General features: G+C 39.3%; 1 pseudogene; it reads left to right on the plus strand.

Moving 5' to 3' along the window:
• The window catches only part of LOC113038092 (sodium-dependent phosphate transport protein 2A-like), a 22438-nt pseudogene extending 16030 nt beyond the window's left edge, over positions 1–6408 (plus strand).
• The last annotated feature ends 9617 nt before the right edge of the window (positions 6409–16025 follow it).

Here is a 16025-nt window from a genome sequence, read left to right on the forward strand (position 1 = left end):
TCCATGTCCCCTCTGAGATTAGAGGTGGGCATAGATCATTTTTTTAAATCTAGATAAATCTCACTGTAATCTTGGAATTAATCTAGATTAATCTAGATTAAAATAGCTCATTTTAATTCTGCCAAAGGCATTCAGAATATGTGTGCTACCCTAATAAAAAAATGACTAAAAGTAAGTATTTTAGAATGGGTTTCTCAAGCTAGGTGGTGCATAGGGGCTCATCTCCTGTTTCCAAAATGCATCACAAAGTGCTTGAGAAAGCTGTAAACTAATTCCACATTGCACAAGGTGCAAACAACCATACGCCTGTTACACACATACTCTGTCTGCAGTGTGTATGTGTTTTATAATTTTTTACGCACCCATGTTAATGGATTCTAGCGTTCACGCAGTTGCGGTCCATCAGTGTCACGGTTCATGAATGCACCATCTCCTGCTCGTCTCATGTTACGTCATGTTGATTGTTCATTTGGGTGTTACCGCTGATCATCTGAGCTCGGCTTTCCCGGGAGGAGAAGGAGAGGCGGAGGTCCCTGGGCCTGTGCCTCTACTGCGGGGGAACAGGGCATCATGCCTACATCTGTCCGGTAAAAGGCCAAGCCCGGTAGTACGTATGAGGCTCCTATCGGGTGGGATCTCCGCCGAGAAGACCTCCACATCATCCACTCTCCTCCTGGTAAGACTAAGATGGTCAGCACAGATTCACGACTGTCAAGCACTACTGGACTCAGGGGCGGAAGGTAATTTCATGGACAGTACACTTGCACGCAGACTACACATTCCCCTCAGACCCCTCATGCACCACATCACGGTTCACGCCCTCAATGGACAGGAACTACAGGTCATATCTCACGTCACTGAAGACATCACCCTCATCACATCAGGCAACCACTCTGAAATCTCCTTCCACATCCTTGACTCTCCCCTGGCACCTATAGTCCTCGGTCACCCCTGGCTCCTCCTTCACAACCCCAAAATAGACTGGTCATCCAATTTCATTCTGGCTTGGAATAATAAATGTCATGAGTCTTGTCTAGTGTCTGCCTGTCCGTCTGTTTCTATGTCTGTGTTTCAGGAGGAGGCAGTGGATTTGTCTAACGTGCCCGCTGAGTACCTCCACCTGAAGGAAGTGTTCAGTAAGTCTTGTGCCCTATCCCTATGACTGTGCCAAAGAATTACTGTCAGGTAAGTCTCCACCTAAAGGCAAATTATATTCACTTTCTGTTCCAGAAAGGGAGGCTATGGAGAAATATATTTCTGATTCTCTAGCTTCGAAGTTCATCCGACCTTCCTCTTCTCCAGCGGGGGTGGGGTTCTTTTTTGTGGGAAAGAAAGATGGATCGCTGCGACCTTGCATTGATAACCGGGGACTGAACAACATCACGGTAAAGAATACTTATCCTTTGCCGTTAATGTCTTCAGCCTTCGAGAGGTTGCAGGGAGCATTTTCACGTAATTGGACTTACGTAATGCTTATCATTTGGTCCACATCAGGGAGGGGGATGAATGGAAGAGCGCTTTTAAAACCCCCAGGGGGCACTTTGAATACTTGGTCATGCCCTTCGGGCTCTCCAACTCCCCAGCGGTCTTCCAGGCATTCATCAACGACGTGCAGCGAGATATGATTGATCAATTCATATATGTCTACTTGGACGACATATAGATTTTTTCCTCTTCTCTCCAGGAACATGTGCAGTATGTTCGACGAGGGGTTCAGAGATTCCTAGAGAATGGGCTTTTGTCAAGGGGGATAAATGCGAATTTCATGCACAGTCGGTTCCGTTTCTTGGGTATATCGTGTCGACTGAGGGAATACGCATGGATCCCGAGAAAGTTAAGGCCAGATTCCCGTAAGGCCCTACAGAGGTTCTGGGGTTCGCCAACTTCTACCGGCGTTTTATTCGCAACTTCAGCCAACTAGCCGCACCTCTGACCGCCTTGACCTCCCCCAAAACTACGTTCAGGTGGTCTGGCACAGCCGAGGCTGTGCTTGCCAAACTGAAGAGCTGCTTTGTTTCAGCCCCTATCTTGATCACCCCTGACCCATCACGTCAGTTTGTGGTGGAGGTCGATGGGTCGGAGGTGGGGGTAGGGGCGGTGTTATCTCAACGTTCTCCCTCAGACGACAAGGTGCACCCACGTTCGCTTTTCTCTTATTGATTATCCCCTGCCGAACGAAATTATGATATTGGTAACCGAGAATTGTTGGCAGTCAAGATGGCATTGGAGGAATGGCACCCCTGGTTAGAAGGATCTGGGGTTCCTTTTATTGTATGGACAGACCACAAGAATTTAGAATATATTAGTACTGCCAAAAGGTTGAACTCCAGGCAGGCTCGGTGGGCACTGCTTTTTCGGACGTTTTGACTTTACTCTCTCGTACCACCCAGGTTCCAAAAATATTAAACTCGATTCCTTGTCACGTATATCCTTGAACGCCTGTTCACTCCTGAGTGCATTTTTTCTGAGACATTAGTGGTCTTCACACTCACATGGGAGATCGAATCGAAGATCAAGACAGCCTTAGAAGGGGTAACGCCTCCGCCCAGGTGCCCACCGAATCGGTTATTTGTGCCGGAGGGATTACGGTCCAACATTATCCAGTGGGGGCATTGTTCTAATGTGGCTTGTCATCCAAGAGTTAACCGTACTAAATTCTAAATTCTTTCATCCGTACTAAATGGCCACTTGCTCGGTTTGTGCCACTGGTAAGACTTCCAATCGATCCCTTCGAGACCCTGGTCCCCCATCACGCTGATTTTATAACCGCCCTCCCAGGGCAACACGGTAGTTTTGACCATGGTAGATTGGTTCTCGAAGGCCACCCACTTTATTCCCTTGCCCAAATTACCCTCAGCCAAGGAGACAGTGTTGACCATTGTTGGCCATTGTAGATCACAGAGGATCCAGAGGTGTCACCGCACGTCCAAAGGTGACACAGCACTCGGGGACTTGGCCCGCGAGACTCTACTCCAAGTGGTCAAGGCTAAAGCCGATCGCCACCAGTCTAGGCCTGCCGTATACATCGTGGGTCAAAAAGTGTGGCTTTCTACTAAGAACATTCCTCTCCGTTCCGTCTCTAATGAGTTGGTCACCAAGATCATTAGCCCGGTGGCAGTCCGCCTCAAACTTCCTCCTGCGTACAGGAGAATTCATCCCACCTTTCATGTATCTAAAATAAAGCCCGTATTTCATTCTCCTATTAATCCGCCTACCCCGGACCCCCCCCCCGCCACAACTCATAGATGGGGAACCCACTTATTCTAGACGGAGGGGACGTGGATTTCAGTACTTGGTGGACTGGGAAGGTTATGGTCCGGAGGAGAGAAGTTGGGTGCCTGCTAGTGACATCCTAGATAACTCTCTTATCGATGATTACAATCGACAGGTAAGGGAGTCTGGGGACGCCAGGAGACGTCCTTAGGAGGAGGATCATTGTTTGAGGTCCTTCGTGGTTCATGTTAGTTCGTCCTCCAGCTCTACTGCTTCGTGCCTTGTTTCCTGTTTCAGTCTACCTTGAATTACAGCCTCACCTTGGAACTATCACCACCATCACCTCCACCAGCGCACTCAAACACCAACTCACCTCTCTGTGCTGCCGTCGAGGTTCCTGCGTCACCCTCCGACATCTCCTCATCATTTACTATCCCTCAATAAACATTCTTACTTGCATTTGCCTCCTGTCCTCCATTGTATCCATCACAATCAGTGCGTTCCAGGAACGGTGCGTATCGGTTTACGTACCGAGTAGCGGACTGCAAACACGTCCTGTGTGAAAGCACAATGAGTATGAGTCCGTGCTGCTTCAGCACCACACACGTAATGCACACAGACTGCATATGCTTGTAGAGGTTTCCATTGGGAAGCTTCTTAAAAAAAAAACAATTCCCTGAAGCAAACCCGGCGGCTTCAGCTGCATCCATGTTAGAACGTCACATTTGATGTGGTAATTTCACAGTAGGAATATATATATTATAATTGCAGATTCACACTGAAGGCTTCAAAACTATGAATTAACACGTGGAATTATATATGGAATTATATACATAACAAAAAAGTGTGAAACAACTGAAAATATGTCATATTCTAGGTTCTTCAAAGTAGCCACCTTTTGCTTTGATTACTGCTTTGCACACTCTTGGCATTCTCTTGATGAGCTTCAAGAGGTAGTCACCTGAAATGGTCTTCCAACAGTCTTGAAGGAGTTCCCTGAGAGATGCTTAGCACTTGTTGGCCCTTTTGCCTTCAGTCTGCGGTCCAGCTCACCCCTAAACCATCTCGATTGGGTTCAGGTCCGGTGACTGTGGAGGCCAGGTCATCTGGCGCAGCACCCCATCGCTCTCCTTCTTGGTCAAATAGCCCTTGATGCCTTCAGTGTGACTACAATTTTCATAGTGATGAAAATAAAGAAAACTCTTTGAATGAGAAGGTGTGTCCAAACTTTTGGTCTGTACTAAATATATATATATATATGCTTATTTTCCGTTTTGCATTTTCTTGTTCTTTTACTTTCAATACTTAAAAAAACGTACTTAGGTACTATAAATATCACATACTTAAAGACTTTTACTCAAGTAATATTATAAACAGTGACTTCAATTTCTACCAAAGTCATTTTCTGGTGAGATAGCTGTACCTTTACTTGAGTATGACTTTCAGGTACTTTATACACCACTGCCCAGGAGACAAGCTAGCTGCGGCCTTTCAAGTGATCCCATTTGAGACATGAACTTTCTCACTTAATTAAACAGTGGCTAAGCCAGAGGACTCTAGGAATGGTGGATTGATCTTAGAATACTGATGCTTCCAGCAGTATGTTGTATGGAGCGGATTGATTCTCACATAAAAATATGGACCTTGCTTTTTTTTTTTGCCAACTAATGATAATGAACTTAAATGATTTAAACAATAGCATTTTAATATGAATTATTTTAATTATTTTAAAACAACAATTGTTTGAGGATTTCGGTTTGAGGAAAGGAACAATTTCTCTTTCTGCTCATTTTAACACACAGAAATACTGAAAAATCCCTCACAAACATCTTTTAATGTTATTTTACATTAAATAATGATTTAATGATTATTATAATTTATGCATTTGTGATGTTTATCATATATATTTAAATTCAAATTAATTGACCATGTTTATTAGTTTTAGTCTCCATCAAAATATTATTCATAATGAATTATAGCTTTCCAATTTAATGTTAAATTGCTAAAACAAAATTTTGAGATTTGTTTTAAAATACAAATTAAACAAACATCAAAATTAAATAAACAAAAATGTATTTAAAAATGTGACTGCAAATATAAATGATATTAGTTCTAATATGTTGATCTGGTGTTCAATAAACATTTCTTATTATAATCAGTGTTTAAAAGAGTTGTGCTGCTTAATTTTTAGTTGAGACCATTCACATGACTCTTTGAATAGGAAGTTCAAAAGAACCGCATTTATGTGAAACAGAAATCTTTTGGAAACATTATAAATTACTTATAATTTTAGTGCATCCTTCCATTTGGTGCTGACGCGAAAATAATAAAACAGAAGTCTGATAAGTAAATGAATAATGGACTTCCAATTGAATGTTCAATTCTTTTTCATGTTTTTGAATTTTTCTTGGAATAAACATACAAATTAAACAAACAAAATGTATATGACATAGATTTTTCCAAGTTAATAAATTTGTATATTGGTATAAAAAATATAGGTCAATATTGATCTTGGTAAGAGACTGAAAACAAGTCATAAGACTCACAGCACAGAGCCATTACACAGTTTGTGAAGTAAATTAAACCATGTTCTGTCCCTCATGTTGCTCTGCACGTCATCTCTCTCAGGTTGCCCTGTGTCATTTCATCTTCAATGTTCTGGGCATATTACTTTGGTACCCAGTTCCTTTAAGCCATCTCCCCGTCTGCATGGCATGGTTTTTGGGTGAGTGGACATCAAAATACAGATTGTTTGCTATGCTTTACCTGATTCTTTGCTTCCTCTTCCTGCCATCCATTGTCTTTGCCCTCTCCATGGCTGGATGGCAGGTTCTGGTGGGTATTTGTGTAGCATGTGTTGCTGTCCTCCTCTGCATTGTTGTTGTGAATAGACTGCAAACACAAAAGCCTCACCTCCTGCCTTGGTGGCTGCAAACCTGGGACCACCTACCTCTCTGGATGCACTCACTCAAACCAGTGGATAACATCATCACAAGAGTCACATTGTGCTGCAGGGAAACCCGGAACAATGTTCAGAGCTGCATGTCTCCCGAGGATCTGCCACAGCTGACAGAATATGAAGCTGAGAAAAATATTGCGCCTTTGGCACACAATAGCCCAGCTTTGATTTATAGTTATGAGACTGAGACTGGGGCTGTATTTGACTCATTGAATGGCAAGAGCAGCAGGCTGTAGACGATATATGTGGTCCATTAAATGCTTTTTGATCCTTGAAAATGGTTTATCTTTTTATATTGTGATTAAACAGGTATCCTTTGTTTTTTTGGGCAGTGAGAGAAGGGGCTTAACCTTAAAGAAAACTGCCTTTTATGTAAGTTTTTATTATTTTCTATTCATTTTCTAAGTTTCTAAGTTTGCAGTTTTATGAAACTTGTCTAAAGAGTTACACATCATGGTTTCTGTGATGTTTTATTATTTTTTTTATATAGGAATAAACAGCAAACCAAAACAGACCAATTTTAAGAATAAAATACACATTTTGTGTCACCACTAACAATATAAGTAATTGGAAAAAATGAGATGGGAAGAAAAAATATATTTCGGTGCTTTTGCATTCTCCCGAGACATGATGTAGTTGAAATAATATGAAATGGGAGGTAACACATGGGGCCCTATTTTAACGATCTGAAACGCAAGTGTCAAATCGCGAAGCGCAATTAAGTTTGTGGGCGGGTCTCGGCGCTGTTGCTATTTTCCCGGCGGGATAAATGGCTCTTGCGCCCGGCGCAAATCTAAAATGGGTTGGTCTGAAGCAGCTTCATTATTCATAGGTGTGGTTTGGGCGTAACGTGAAATAAACCAATCAGAGCGTCATCCAACATTCCCTTTAAAAGCAGGTGCGCAAGTTCCATTATGGATTGCTATTATTATGGCGTATTTACCAGGCGCACGCCAGGAGCGGTTCACAGCCGAGGAGACTGATGTTCTTGTAAGAGCAGTGAAAGACAAAGAAGGTGTGTTGTATGGGGATGGGAGAATAATTAGCCTGAATAATTTGTAAGCTAGATTTATGCCTATTTTTTTCACATCTTTGTGGCACACCACAATGATTTCCGTCATCTCATGTGTTAATATTTTTTTTAGTGTAACAATTTATGATTTGCAAAAATAACTGTCGCATCTGTGTAGATTACACGAGCAAAGTGTATGCGCGTTGTGCACGCTATACATTATGGTCAAGCATGCGCCCTTAAAATAGCATAATGAACAACGCGCAACGCGCCACTGACTTCAGACTAGTTTTTTTCTGGTCAGTGGCGCAATTGTTTAATGGCACAGCAAAATAGCACCAGGGATTGTTTGCGCCGGAACACGCCTCCTTTTTTGCGCTGAACCGCCCAGGGAGCGCAAGTTCATTCACTAGTTTAGCGACGTGCTTCTGTGGAGGGAAAAGCGTGCTTTGCGCGGGTGCAAAATAGGAATGACACATGCGTCAGTGTACAAAGTCAGTTGCGCTGGGTGCAAGATAGGGCCCATGGTATCAGGGTTTAGCATGCATTAAATGTGGGAAGCAACTAAATATATTTTTCAATATATGTCAATGTCAAGCCAAAATCATCATGACAAAATCTCAGAATGTCAAAAGATAGCATTTTGATTGGTTTACTATTAGTTAAAAACTGCCATTTAAAGCTATTTTATGTGATGCTGGAAAATATCTGACAAAAACAATACAAAAACATAAAAAAATGAAATGTGACATAAGAGAAAAAAGTAATGGGACATTGGAGTAGCATATACTTGCAAGTGCCTAATAATTTTCAGATTGATGGGAACACTCCACAGCATGTGGCACAGAATTTTATGAACATGCCTGAAGTAATTGTTATAAATTCAAGAAGTTTTTTTTTTTTCTTCTTTTTTTTCAGTCAAGCTCAGTACAACTAGATGAATACTTTTAAATTCACGTCATTGAGTGGACCCTGTGGCTTCTACTGACAAGTCAATTTTAAAATGCACCGATTCTGTCCTCAGAAGCAATGACATGCATCGTCAAGCATATAAATGGCTGACTAATTACAACATGCTTTAAAAATGGGAATGGTCATTGTCACGTGAAATTAAACTGACCAACTTCTCTTTGAGTTCAACTTGATGCATAAAGAAAGTCTTTTCCTATTAGATTATATTTAAATCATTTCATTAATTTTCCTTTTAGATTAAAAAGGGATTATACTGATGCATCTAGCAAAAATAAGCTAAAATTGACTTGCCCGATATTATGTTATATTATATTATGTTACAAATCTCTATATAACAGGACCTGCCAGACACTCAATGCATAAATATCGGTCGTCTCACTAACAGTTCTCATTGATAGTGCTGCTCAAGATCTGAATGGAAGATAGGCCTACTGTACATACTATACTTACTGAACTAGTGTATCCGACTAGTTCCACAGTGTGACCAATAATTCCAGGAACAGCAAGTATGTGGGCTTTGATGACCACCCACGCAAACAAGATGCTATAAAAACCTTTTGAACTACTCGGTAGTGGTGCACTTTTGATGGCAGGACCTCTGTACATTTTTCTCAAAAGTTGATTAGGAGGTTGCTGCAAGACAGAAAGCCCAGTGCTTTTACAACATGATTTTGATACATTTTCTCCCAGCTTTACTCTAAGTAACTTATTTTCTTGACACACATTTAAACAAATAGGAAATAAACATGCACTGTCATGCGTCAATTGCATCGCTTCACCAGAGTTCTATTACTGGGAGTCTCTTACCACTGGAGAAAGTGTAAGAGTCAGTTTGGATCACATGTGCCTTGATAACCAATCACATCCTTGACATCATTGAATTTTAGTCAGAGTTGTGCCATTGTCAACCGCTGTTTCAGATACCTTAGGAATTAATGAGAAGTGCTGTAAAATGTATTTGGTCTTGGTGATATAGATCTGATACGCTGCTGCTGCTGTTGGTTACTGCTGTAAGCAAGTACACAAGGTTGCTACTGCCAGTATATACGGCTAAATAGCCATGCTACTATAGTACCAGATCTACACAGGTGGAGCTGGGGAAGGTGGATGGTTTCAGAGGAACTCTGAAAGCGTGCAGCAAACTGCTCAAGTTAATGCTATTACCAGCCATTTAAATGTAAAGCAGTAAGCTTATTGGCTGCATATTCAACGTGAAACAATCAGCTTGTGCCAAGTCGATTAACACTGTGAATATCATCAGTAACATTAAAAACCCATCAGCTTGCGCCATCTAGTGTTTCATGAAGGAACTTGGTATTATCCAAAACTATTGTTTAGTGTAAAACACGTTCAAGATTACTCTATAGATTGTCAGTTCATTAAATGATAAGGCCTTTCCTCACAAAAGCTATTTATTCAGTGTGGTGGAGCTTTTGTTCCATTGACATGCATTGGTCTTCTTCCCTGCTTAACCAAAGTGGTTGTTTGCCATTACTCTTTTTTTGGCTAAAGTGGGAGGCTTTCCTTCCAATGCTCTGACTGACCTGATAAATATTTTCCCTGTGAATAGTGAATATTTCAGTTAGGCTATTATGTGCATCCAGTATTTTTGTCGCCTGACTAAGTGCTGCTGCCAATCGTTTGTGAATTAATCATTGTTTGGAGTTGTTTTATCTTTCTACATTTCAATCAGCTGGCCAAACCGGTTTATAAAATGGTCTGAATCGATTCATATTTGTTCAAGCTCTCAGTCAAAAGACTGTATCAAGATACTTAACAATCAGCGAACAAACTGCCCACAAATTAGTTTTTCTGAACCTGGATCTTTGTGGCATGAATTAAAGGGGTCATGTGATGCGATTTCATTTTTCCATTTCTCTTTGGAGTGTTAAAAGCTCTTAGTGCATAAAGAAGATCTAAAGTCTCAACTCCAAAGAGATATTCTTCATGAAATTTAAGTCTTCAAGCCCTCCTAAAACACCTTGTTTAAACACGCCCCCACATGTCTATGTCACTGTGTGGGAAGATATGTATAACATGCCCAAATGTTCACGCAAAGAAAGAAGGCTTAACTTTTATTCTCGCTGTAGTTTAGTTGTAGCCGCCGCCGTTGTGGAGATGCTGTGCGTTTCGTTGTGAAAGCGCAACTACTTTGTTTGACCTTCCAAAAGAGGACGATATCCGATTTGTCATGCCTAGAGCTCATCTGTGCTGGTCACTGAGGAAATACATTAACTTCATGCTGTGGATCGCCAGATCGGCTTTCACTTTGGACAAAGTGGAGTCCAGCCCGGAGTTGTCACATGTGGTTGCCGCAAGCCCACCAGCCGCTCCTTCATCGAATCTGCCGTCTGCACCATTCTCAAGTCTGCCAGCCGTTCCTCAGTCAAGCCCGCAGTGTGTAACACTGTGTGAAGCATATTATGGAGGATTGTTTCCTGAACCTGCAGAGTAGCCTATAATGTCTGCGCTCAAAGGCTTTTCTATAAAGTGGGGCAGTTAAAACTTTGCAAGAACAGTCTGGCACTTCTGACTCAAAGCCTGTAAGTACAATTTTTATGTTTAAAGAATTTGCCACTGATGATTCAAATGTGAGTTTTAAGCAGTGTAGAGTAGCACTTGTTGTTTGTCGTTTCTACGATCACAAATGCAGACATGGATTTAGGTCTACACAGCGAGATACGCAACACATTAAAACACAGTATAAGTCATTATAATCAGTAATTATGTCCCCACCGGATGCAAAAAAATGGCTAATCACAATGCACTGGATAGCTGGCCAATTAGAGCACACCTCACTATTCAGAACAATGAGCTTTGTAAAAATTGAGGCTTTTCAAAAAGGCAGGGCATAGAGGAGCAACAATAATGTACAGTATGTGGAAAATAATGTTTTTTGAACCTTAAATTGTATAAACACATTGCATTACACCAAATACACAACATAGTTATTTTTTAGCAAGGTCATATGACCCCTTTAAGTATGTTTGTTGTCCTGAATGTATGAAAGTTATGTGTGAAATCCGAATGAAATTCAGCAGTGGTGTGTTCGAAGGGTGTTGCACTGTTGTAGAGTTGCAATCTACCGTCTGTTTTGAAACAATCTCATGGGTATAGGCAGGTCCTGGCAGTTTTATCATATGAGGAGTTAAGTTGGTTGACCTTGTGAGACTGGCATGGAACTTGCTCTAAGGGACAGGTTTCTCGGGCCAGACGGCATGTGCAAAATCGGAGAAGATCAAGCAGCACAGCAGCTAATTAATATGAAGCTTTGGCAGTGCATCAGGTATTTTCTTCCCTCTTTTTTAATTTGGAGTACAGATATTGTTGGCTGTCACTTTTATGAAATATCTGTAATGGCAGTTATTAAATTTACAGCATTTATGAAACTCAGTCTTACTGAGTACCAATATGTGGATGTGTAATCTGCTTGGATAACATGCTGTTGTTTGAAACTGTTTTTTTCAGGGAATATAATATTTTTGGTGGTTCTGAGTATAGGTCTTAGTCAGATTAGACGCCACAGACCGAACAATACATTGAAGGCACTGTACTTCAAGTCCTCACAGCCAGGTTTTTGTTCCTGTAAAAAATAAAAAATGTCTCTATCCTGACCAACTAACAAAGTCTAACAAATTTCTTGGAATAATTTAAAGGAATAGTTCACCCCAAAATGAAAATTTGCTGAAAATGTACTCCCTCAGGCCTCCAAGATGTAGATGGGTTTATTACTTCACTTTATTTGGTGAAATGTAACATTTATTTAACACATGGGTGCCATCAGAATGAGAGTCCAAACAGTTGATTAAAAAATACTACAAGTAATCCCATGGCCCCAGTTGTTCAATTAATGTCTTGTGTAGTGAAAAGCTTAATGTTTATAATCAATTCAACATCAGTATTGAACCTTAAACTGTTATTTCCGGCATAATATTGCTTTCTTCGGGGAAAAGGTCATCTTATCCGATTCAGGAGAGAAATATGCAGAGATCTCACATCATTTAAAGCAAAAACAGACCAAAACTGCTCTAAAGACATATATTGTGGATTTTGATGTGAGAGGAAAACAGTGGGTGGATTTTTTTTCAATGGAGGAAGTGTGAAAATTATGGACTTGTATTTTGGCTAGAAGCAATGCTTTAAAGTAAAAAAAATATTAATAATAAATACTCAATGATGGATTAGAGACATACTGACATACACACAGCTTTTTACTTCCCAATATATTACCTGATGTGTACTAGAGTCTTGTGGATTACTGTGATGTTTTTATTTCAGAGAATCCATTGGCAAGCAAGTGATGTAAAGCTAAATTTCTCCAAATCTGTTCTAATAACAAACAAACTCATTTACATTGGGATGGCCTGAGGGTGAGTCAATTTAAAAAATATTTTTTGGGGTTATTCCTTTAAATAATAATTAAACATAAGTAATAATCTTTAAGTGATCATTTATTTTCTTGAAGTTATGAAAATGTTTTATAATTATTGATGGTTCTGGGTTCTGCATCTCTTGCTATTTTAACACCACTGCAGGGGAAGATCCTTAGCACGAGGATTAGCATGCTAAGCATTGCATTAGCAGGCAAAACATTAGCAGGTCTGCATGTAGTCTTCTTCCCTTTCCAGTGTTTCCCAGAGTTTCAAACAAACATGTCAACACAAACTCTGTTATTGTGTTAGTAATACATATTGAATGACACTTCCTCTGAATGCTAAGTGCCAGGGATTTTAGTATCTAGTATGTTTAAAAACATTAGAAGTGCTACATTAACAAACAATAAGAAATGCTATTTTTATTAACTGACATTTAGATAGATTAACACATTTACATATTACAGTTATATATTTGCTTATTGCTAGTTGATGCCAGCCAGTGCATTAACTAATGTTAATTAATGTAAACTTATTGTAAAATATTACCAAATACCCTTCAAGATATTAGGGAATCACAATGTGCACCTTATTAATTTTTTTTCTACACATATCATGATTAATATAATATGTTTTATAGGTTTAAGAAGAAATGTAATACAGTGGAAATGTTCTCATAAAGATCTCATAAAGAATTAATGAAACATATTAATGCATGGCATGCCATCTAATCCATCAAAATCTTGATTTTATTAAAAATATCCTGCTCACTCCACAAATAAATCCATTCTCCCTTTGGGAAACATTTTTTGCATTACTGCCCATTTTTTTCTGCTTTTAGCCTTTCCTTATTTAACATACTTGTCTTTTGTCTCAAAATGCGACTGATAATTTCATGGATTCTACATACAGTGAAAATCTTTAGAGAACAGTTGTTTAGGGATGTCCAGTGGGACATTTGTTGCTATTTGGACTTTTAGGAGAAAATAAAGTTAGGAAGACCTGTTACCTCGAGTTGCTTTAGCCATGTTGTACCCTGTGCCTCTGCTGCAGAGGTTTATATCAGTTTAGGATTAAAGTGTCACAAATGATTTGGGTTTTGATGAAAGCGTTGCTTTCAGGTGACAGCAAGGAAATTGTTTTTGCGTTATCCCATAGTCAGACATGATTAAAAATAATGTTCTAGACACTTTTACATGTTCACAATGAGAAGTCAAAAATTATACAATTATGTATGAGGCTATGTTTATTTAAGACAAACCCTCTGTGGCTGCATTAAAAGAAAAAAGAATAATTGTTTTTGTTCAAACAGCAGTAAACAGTGATCCCATTGTGCTTTCATTAAAAGTACAGTAATTTGGCTCTTGCGGAATCAGACCAGATCTAAAAACTCTTCCATATTAAGAAAAAAGTGGTTACTTCAAGTATAAACCATCAAATGATCCATAGCAGAAAATAAGTCTTAAAATCATAGTTCACACAAAAATTTACATTTTGAACTGACATGAGGGTGAGTGAATGATGATAGAATATTCACATTTGGGTGAACTATATCCCTTTACAGTCCTAAGTAAAATTAAGAAAGTGGTAAATCAAGGAGTTTATTTAGTTTGAAGCTTTTTGAGCAGGAATGGATCTTCTAATGGTTCTTCTGTGCCATTGTTGCCAACCACTGCAGACTGCAGTCACAACATCTGCGGCCAAAGTATTCTCCAAGAAGCTCTTCAGAAGAATATTTTAAAAGCTCACCTTTGAATAAACTCCAGAGTACACTGCTATTTTCACATTTATGCCAACGTAGCAGCATTAAACATTCATAAAAGAGGTTCATTTTCAGTGTAAAAACACAAACAGCCAGAGTTGCAAAGTTCTGTCACTAAAATCACCATATTCACAATCTCTGTTTTGGTTTTCTCTAAGCTTTTTGATATTAAAGAACAACAAGCTCAAGTAAGTCAACAACCTAGTGTACACTAGATCCTTCCCTTCTGTTAGAAGATCCATTCCTGCATCTTAATAATATACTGCTGTCCTTATGACAGTGAAATCACTGATGGAATCACCTACACAGTTAAAAAAGCTGCACTCCTAGTCACCTCCCCCCACTTTTATGTAAAGTGCAGCATGTGTTCCAGCCACCTACACTGAGAATGTTAGCAGCAGGCCTATAGGCAAAGAAACAAATTGCTGCAAATCACACAACATTATGGCTTTGATGCATTGAGCTTGGGGAGAACCATTTGCCAGTTTAATGTCCATTCAATGTTATGAATCTTATACTATATATTGATTTGATTTTGAAAACCATTTCTGTTCAATTTTGAATGCCAGTTTCCTTCAGAGCTGCTTATTTATGATGCATTGCCAAATCGAGTTTCTGCTGTGTTGTTAGTTAAAGTGATTTTGTTAGGGGATGTGTATCCGTTTTTAACTTCATTTCAAACAGGCAGACTACAAGGCGTGTAATAGACCCAGAAACCATTTCAGCCTACACAGTGAAATCTGCTGCCTGTGATATTAAACAAACTAACCTGCTCGCACATTTATAATTCACCCACACCTAAAGTCATTAATACACCTTGAGGAACCGAAATGTATATGCAAAATGTCACATTTCTTTGCTTTTATCCATTTTCATTTCATGAAAAGGCCTGGAAAATGGAAGTGTTTGCCAAACTGGCAAGATCATGAATTGGACTGTAAGGTTTTTTTTTTTTTTTCTGGTTTTAGAAATGCTCTGAATGGCATTTCCCAGACATGCTGTGGTAACATTAATTAGACAGTAATTTGTTTAGAACACCCCCCCCCCCCCCCCCAATAAAATTAGGCAATAATTTTTAGATTTAATTTTTTTTTTTTCATGCTTTTGCATCGTTTTTTTAATTTTTTTATTATCTTAAAAGCTTTCTTGAACCTTAAAAGCCTTTACATCTATTCATTGCAATTGCATGGAAAAGAACAACCATTTTTGCAAATGTCTTCGTTTGTGTTCCAAGAAGAAAGGTTTAAAATAACAAGGGTGTGTCGTGTGTGTAAGTGCTAACAGAATTCTATTAAATTTCACTAATAATGTGTTTGTTTACATTTTTGTAGAGCTAAAACAAGACAACTGATGATCTTCACACAAGACAGTTATTTATTTTGACTGAGTCTGAACGAAATTACACCTCTGTTCAGTGGGGCGTTATTACTTTGAGCCTGACTTAAATCTGGCATGTTTTCAAAGCACCCCCTTTCATAAATTCTTTCCCTTAGGGTGAAATAAGAAATGAGACACATATTGCCCGTGATATCATTAAAGATTAAGCAATCACAGTCTGGAAAACCTGCTCTAGGTGTAGAACACATGATGTAATATATTACAAACATGTTTCTATCTGCTTAAAGGATAAAGTAAAATAAAATTGAAAATGAAAAAAAAAAATCTAATCTCCGAAGCACGTTGTCATGCACATCTTGCTGTGTTATAATCAGCATGCACCTGTTCCATTTTGCT

Source organism: Carassius auratus, chromosome 21 (genome assembly GCF_003368295.1).
Source record: "Carassius auratus strain Wakin chromosome 21, ASM336829v1, whole genome shotgun sequence".
Taxonomy (NCBI): domain Eukaryota; kingdom Metazoa; phylum Chordata; class Actinopteri; order Cypriniformes; family Cyprinidae; genus Carassius; species Carassius auratus.